The 7,360-nt window shown below is 60.8% G+C and overlaps 1 long non-coding RNA gene across 1 annotated transcript; it reads left to right on the top strand.

Moving 5' to 3' along the window:
- The first annotated feature begins 693 nt into the window (after window positions 1–693).
- On the top strand, window positions 694–6,386 carry LOC139031185 (uncharacterized). Its single transcript, XR_011483572.1, has 2 exons — window positions 694–771; window positions 3,659–6,386. It is a non-coding gene; the product is annotated as an uncharacterized lncRNA (long non-coding RNA).
- The last annotated feature ends 974 nt before the right edge of the window (window positions 6,387–7,360 follow it).

Consider the following 7,360-nt stretch of genomic DNA (forward strand, 5'->3'; position numbering starts at 1 on the left):
CACTGTGTCTGGTGCAGAGTAGATGATCTAGAAACACTGAGTGGAGGCGTGATTTCTGATTTCCATGACACCCCAGCAAGGTAGAAACTATCGCTCTATTTTACAAAAAGTCCCCCAGCCAGAGGATGGAGCTGGGACCCTGTCACAGGCCCACCTGACTCTTGAGTGCAGGGCTGAAGTATACCAGTCTGCAGGTGGCTCACTGCATGAGGGTGTCCAGCCAGGAGGACGGAAGGGGTAAATCTCCAGTCCCCATTCTGTGCCCTCAATGGCACCTTGAGTTCAGTACAGAGGTGCTGCGAGGTCTAGTGGAGGACTGGACAGGTCGTGGGGGCACCACCCCGTCCAGACCAACTTGGGGAGCTCCCATCTTGTTTCTGATGCAGGAGTAGGTGGAGACCTGCCTCCCTGGTCAGGGCCCCCAGAGCGGTCCAGACACATAGCAGCCCTGTCTCTGCAGGAGGAATCCCGGGGAGAAGGCGACAAAGAGCAGCCTCTCCGAGGGAGAGAAGAAGCGGTGCAGGCCTGCCCCACTCCACCTCGCCCCTTCCGCCCCGCCCACTCTTGCTTGCCCCGCCCCCTGGTTTGCCCCCGCCCCGTCCCCGCCCACACCAGGCCTTCCCGTCCCACCCACAAAGGTCTGCCCCGCCCACACCGGGTCTGCCCCTTTCACAAAGGTCCTGCCCCGCCCCCGCCCGCGCGGAGCAAGCTGGCATTTCCTCGGAAAGTGGCCTGTGTTTTGCGGAGGTGGACGGCAGCCTGCTCCTCACGGTAATTGACTGCTCTCTAATCAAATTGATTTCCATTCCAAGGCGGCCTGCGGCCCCTCCGTTCCAGGAACAGTATTTTGAGCACAGATGTATAATCAAACGGCAGAAGCAGAGGGCACCCCGGGCCTCGCTGCCAATCGAATAAAAGCTAAATGGCCCGAGCTTTTAGGCCTAATCACTTCTGTGTTCCCGCTTGGGGTGGGTCTGCCGCAAAGCGGGCTGGATCACGCGCCCGGCTTATCTGAATTTCAGCACCACCGGTCGGGCGAGTTGGAGTGATCCGCTTTTTCTCGCAGGCGGGCCACCTTGCTGAGGCCAGTCCCCGCTCTGCGCTGCCAGCTGCTGGGCACTCGCTTCCACACCGCTGGCCAGCTTCCCCGCCGCTTCTCCGTCTCAGAGGCGCCTCTCTAGACCCTACACCAGGGTAGATGTGGAGCCTGGAGCCCCCTCCCCCCGACCTCGGGGGGGGGGGGGGGTGTAGGCCAGGGGGCTGAGAGCCCCCTGCAGGAGCCCTGGATGGGGTAGGTGGGGGGTCCTGACGCCCAGTGACTGCCCAGGGCCTGGGCGGACATGGACCCCCAGCACAGAACTCCACTCAGCTGTGCAGCCCCAGACCCCTGCAGCCAGTCTCTGAGCCCAGAGGGAGCCTTATCAGCAATGCCCCAGGGTAGGGGGAGTCTGGCTTCACCTTCCACCTCCTGCCTCCCACTCATCCTCTTCCTCACCTTGGGCTTTCAAGGGTCTGATTTCACCCCCACTTGGGTGGCAAGCCCGTCCAAGGCCCAGAGCCCCTCCCCGAAGATTAGAGTCTGCTTTGGCCTGGGGACGCTCCTCCCGCCCAGCTCCCCACCCCATGCTCCTCAGCAGGGATGGGTGCTCTTGAGTTAGGGACCTTCTGGAACTGATGGGGCCCTGGGGGCAGGGTGGCGGGGGTCTTGGGCTCCTGTCCTTCCCCACCCCGCCAGAGGGAGCCTCAGGGTCCACAATTCTGTAACGGATGCTGTGTTGCCTCCAAACACCTCTGCCCACCACACTTCCTCCCTCCTGACCCTTGGCCGAGGCCGCAGGCACCCTTCCCCAGGGTTTCAGCTCCAATCCCAGATGGCCGAGGACCCCCTTTGCAGTGGGGGTGAGGTTAGGGCCATGCACGCCTCTGACTGATTGGAGAGATGGATGGATGGATGGGGGCACCTGGTGGTGGGAGGAGCCGGACCACCCTCTGCAACTCCCGGCCGAGCCCATCCAAACTTCGAGCCTGGGGACACTCCCTCTAGTCGGGCAGAGCTGCTGCCCGGTGGCAGGGGCAGGGAGGCCAGTGCCAGGCAGAGGCCTGGTTCAGACCCTGCCAGCTGTGCCCAGGTGACTTCCTAAACTTCTCTGCCCCTCGGTTTCCCCATCTGAAAAATGGGACTGTGGTGGGATCTCCTCCCAGGACCGTGATGGGACTCCAGTGAGGCCCTGCGTGGACACTGGCTGGCGGAGGTCAGCTAGGGTCAATGAGACATGCTGGACAGACAGCTCAGGAAGATGACCCAGACTGCAGGTCCTCTGGGGGTCAAGAGCCCCACCCCTGCACTGTCCCCAGGGAGGCTGCCCAGGAATTCCTGCCCAGAGGCCAATTTTGAGCACCGGCCACTGGGGTGACCTCCCCTTCTCCCATCCCAAGAGCAGCCTCCCAGCTGGGCGTATGACCTCTGCCCCTGCCCCTGCTCCAGGGAAGGGCTGCCAAGGGTCTGAGTGGGGTGAGGGCCACAGAGCCGGATGCCCCGAGTTGGGGGGGACAGGGCTTCCAGCAGGCGTGGCCTGTTTGGGGCACTGGTGCGGGGCACCCCGGAACTTCTGGGTCAGGAGAGCTGCCTCCTGGCACCCCAGCTGCCCTGCTTGGGGGGCCCAGTGTGGTCTGGAAACTGCCCACCCTCAGGAGGCCAGAGGGGCAGACGTGGCTCCTCCCCAGGGCCGCTCTGTCCTTACCTGATGGAACTGGGACAGAGCTACACAGCTGGGGGCTCCCCTCATGGAGCGGGGGGCTGAGGTCCAGGGCAGGCAGGCTCTGCCCCAGGCCCTCGTCAAGGCTTCTCTCTCAAACCTCCCACCCGTGACACCGCCCTCCCCTCCCCAAGAATCAGCCCGCTTTTCCTGGAAATCGGGGGCTCTCCACCCTCCCTGAGAAGCAGTGTGCCATCCGCTCCCAGCCCTGCCGTCTGTCTGGGGCTGTTAGTCAATTAGGGTCCCGGGAGGCCAGGCAGCTCCTCCGCTGGGCGAGGCCTGTGTCCCGAGGGCGGGGTGGGCGTCAGTCTGGATGAGAACCCAAGCCAGCGGCCCATGGTTACTCCCCCGCCCTGGCCTCACTCCTCTCCGTGCGCCCCAATCTCAAACTTGCAGGGGGGCCCCACCTCTGCAAGGGGCCCTGGGGCTGGCGGGGCGGGGACCTCAGATCAAGGAGAGCCTACCCACCCAGAACAGCATCCTTCAGCCTCTGCTGTTGCTGAGGCCTCCCCCAGGCCGAGCCCAGAAGGACAGACAGACCAGGCTGGAGGTCCGCCCAGCCCTGGCCTTGTGAGGCCATCTGGAGCGAAGGTCATCCCCACCCCCACCCCAGAGTCCTCAGGCTCCCTCCCAGCCCCAGCTCTGAGGCTGGCTACAGAAACCCCAGGGAAGCCCCAGGGGAGATGGTCTTGTGGTCTGAACGACCCCCCGCCCCCGTCACAGCAGGAGTCCTGTCCGCGCTGTGTCACCAGACCCACCTTCCGCTTGTCCCCCAGCCCCGTGTGCCCGAGCTGTGTGGCACAAAGAGCTGGGTGCCTCCCTCCTGCCCTGCCCACCCTCCCTTCCTGCCCTGGGCCCTGACCCACTCCCATCTGCCCGCCCCGCTCTCCTTCTCTTGACAGGCAAAGGCCCCCAGCAGTCCCTTGACAACCGTCTGCATCCACTTCCTGGTGGACCCTCCTGGCCAGATGGAATGGACCCAACACAGAACCATAAATGACCACCCAGGCCTCCTCGGCCACAGCAGACAGGCCTGGACACCCTCCCGCACCACTGGGATGCCTTGAGGGAGTGGTGATGCTCATTCAAGGCCAGGAAGGATCAGGAGCGGGCTGGTCACCCCTGCGCAGGCTGGGTCCTCACTCGGCCAGGGCTCAGCCTCTTGCGGTGGCATGGACCAGGGCACCCCTCCCCCATGGCTTAGCCCACCCCCAGCCCCCGCCCTGGGCTCTGACCCTTTGTTCCGGAGGACAAAGGGCTCCTGGCCGAGCTCTGGGTCCTGCTGACGCCGCACCCCCTTCCAGGACAGGACAAAGGGGTGGGATGCAAAGGTTCTGATGCCTCAGCCAGTTTCTGTGGAGGCTGCAAGGGCAGGGAGGCTGGCTGAAGGACGGAGGCTGGGGAGGACAGAGCCGGGCCAGCAGGTGCTGGATCCTGTCCTGAGGGGAACCAGAAGCTCACCCCGGGGCGGGGGCTGGGCTGGGCAGCTTGAACCAGAATGTGGCAGGACTCCTGGGTTCAGAGCAGAGCCCTTCCTCACATCGCCACCCGCCAGCCCCAGCTTCAGCTGTCCCTGCCACCGGGGGCATGGGGCTGCCTGAGTGGGGCCCTTCGAAGGGTGCAGTCTGGGGCCCAGAGATTGGGTGTCTCCGTCAGCCCAGGTGGGGGACCAGGGCTGGGTGCGGGGTGGGGCGGGCAGGCTGGGCTCCTCCTGGGCCTGCCTGTGACCAGGCTCCCAGATATTGATGAGAGGACTGCAGGGTGGCCCCTCTGAGAGGCCCATCTGGAAACCATGTCCACCCACGTTAGACCTTGTGCCTGCTCCACCCTGGCCATGGCTCCAGGGGACCCGGCCCCCCTTCTGGGAACGTCACTCCCAGCAGACTTACAGACCCCTTCCTCCTCCAGACCCCTCCTCTCCGCCCCCCCCCCCCCGTGTTGGGGGGCAGTTTCAAGATAAACAGATGATTAAATAAATCCATCTATGGCAGGGATTCCCAGGTGGTTCAGCGGTAAAGAATCTGCCTGCAATGCAAGAGAAGCAGGTTTACTCTGTGGAGAAGATCCCCTGGAGAAGGAATGGCAACTCACTGCAGTATTTTTGCCTAGGGAAATCCTGTGGGCAGAGGAGCCTGGGGCTCCAGTCCGTGGGGTCGCAAAGAGTTGGACACGACTGAGTGGCTAAACAACAGCGGCTTGGGCAGAACAATTGCTACAAAGCCTGAGAAAGGGGAGAGGCCAGGGGTGCCTTTAGAAAGCCAGCGGTGGCCCCTCTGGACAAGATCCTCCAAGGACAGGGGAAGTGAGGAGCCCACCACCTAGATGTCCCAGCACTGGAGTCTCACGTGAGAACCTGAGAACTGATTGAAGTCCATGGGACAAACGGACGCACAACCTTGCCCGCTGGAGCCCAGCAAGGTCCTTGAGGGTATAGCAGCGGAGTGAAGGGCGGACAGAGCTGCCACGCCTGAATCTGTGAACCAGCCCTGGGGAACCTGGAGGGATGGCTCCAGAGACGGTCAGGGGGTGGAGTCGGGGGCTCTCGGGCCAGGCAACCCGCTCTGCCCACTTGCAATTCCCGCTTCGTCCACCTGGGGGCGGGCCTGGCCCAGGAGCAGAGGAGGGGAAGGGCGGGGCGGGGGGCAGATGCACACCTGGACGGGCAGGCAGGTGAGCCAGGGGCCCCAGTTTGCAGACAATGAAAGCGAGAGCTCCCTCAATGCACCGGAGGCTCGGCCCCCCGCCCCAGGCACGGGACCAACCCGCACCACCCCAGGCACGGGTCCCCCCTCCACCGACATCCTGCCCACCAGCCCCCTTCCCTCATAAGACACTGGGGGCAGGGAGAGGTAAGTGGACCAGGTGTGGACATGGGCAGTGAGCCTGGGGATGGCCCCTTCTCCCACCCAGGGCTCCCAGGTCCTGAGGGTGCCCCTCCTGGGACGGTTGATCACCCTGCCTCCAACAAAGCCACGCCCTTCCCTGGCTTCTCCCAACCCCACAGAGGAGCCAAGTGCAGGCAACCTGGGTTTGAACTGACTTTATTATTCTGTAAATGTGAATTTTACAAAGCGCTTTACAATGAACGATCACATCCTTTTGTTTGTAACGGATTTCCACCTCCTGGATCGGCTTTGAGCACATTGCAAGCCCTCGGTTTCCTGGTCGCTGGCGGATGTTGTGTCCTCTGAGTTATGATACGGTGTCAGCCGTGGCGAAAAAGCAACAGTCTGAATTCTGCCAAGTAGCAGCATGAAAGAGAGGGAGGCGCAGGAGGAACAAACAGAGGTTTCCTCCTTCTTTAAAAAAAAAAAAAAAAAAACGAAAAAAGAAAATAGAAAAAAAAAAAAAAGCCAGTCTCTTCTGAGACTGAAATGGAACTCAGCGTTACTGTGGAACAGGCCTCCTATACAGCACAGGACAATTTATTTATTGATTTTTAACAGTCGTGAGTTACAGTACTACTTAACCCCTCCACGGACTCTTTACAACAACCGTCTCCTTTTCAAAAGTCTCTTTTTTCCCCCCAAACAGTCTGTCCAAAGGATGAATGGTCTATTTGCACCCAGTGCCATTCAAATGTTCAAGTCAAAAATATTTATATGGTTTATATTTAGTTCTTTATTATTTTTTGTCTGCTAAAAATAGTATTGCAAGTTTTGGCTTCTTTTGACATAAAAATGACAACCATGTGCAAAACGCTGACGAAGAAGCATTGATCAGAATTCAAGCGGGCTGTCCAATCTGAATGCTTTAGATAGATGCTGCATCACATTCCTTTTCGTTTTTCTCAAAGAAACAGAACAACACAAGAAACAAAAACCAAAAACCCTTGTTGCCAGGTTAGAAACACCTTGTACCGAGCCCCGCCGCCCCCCACCGCCACCGTCTCTGGCCGCTGGCGGGGGACACGCCCGGAGCTGGCTGGCTGACATAATGACAAATGTATGCAGCAGCAACATTCAGAAACAGTAGTTAAAGCTCAAGACGGCTCTGAGCTCTCAATTCTGTGTTTAGGATTTACTGCTGGCAGAGAGGCAGGCAGAGGTTTTCTCTGAGTTTTCAGGTGGTTAATGGGCCATAGGCCTTTTTCGACTTGCAGCAGAATACTTCCATAAAGATAACCCGGTGGAGGGGAATCTAAGCCGTCCACGGCAGGGGGTGGCACGCACCCAGCCCGTGCTGGGAGGTTCCGGCCGTCACATGGGGACAGAGTCAGGGCCGGAACCGAGCAGGCTGCTCCCAGGCTGAGCCCCTGCTTTCCTCCTTCTTCCCAGCAGAAAGGCTGCCAAGGAATGAGTTTTCATGGAGGAGAAACACGCCCGGCTCCCGGGGCCCCAGCACCCGGACAGCCGTTTTGGGGCCGCAGGCCGCACGCCCAGAGGCCTCTCCCCTCGCCTCTGGTCCACATTCAAGGGCAGGGTAAGACGATCGCATCAAGTGCAAGGTTAAGCAACCACAGAGAACTCTGGGTGAGACCAGACAGTGCAGAAAGCAAGACAGGTTTCAAGTACCGAGGCCGCCGGCCGGCTGGCCGGGCAAGCGGGCAGCCCCACCGAACTCACAGTATCTGTCACATTGCGGTCCCTTCTCTTGGGCCTTTG

This window comes from Odocoileus virginianus, chromosome 2 (genome assembly GCF_023699985.2).
Source record: "Odocoileus virginianus isolate 20LAN1187 ecotype Illinois chromosome 2, Ovbor_1.2, whole genome shotgun sequence".
Lineage (NCBI taxonomy): Eukaryota > Metazoa > Chordata > Mammalia > Artiodactyla > Cervidae > Odocoileus > Odocoileus virginianus.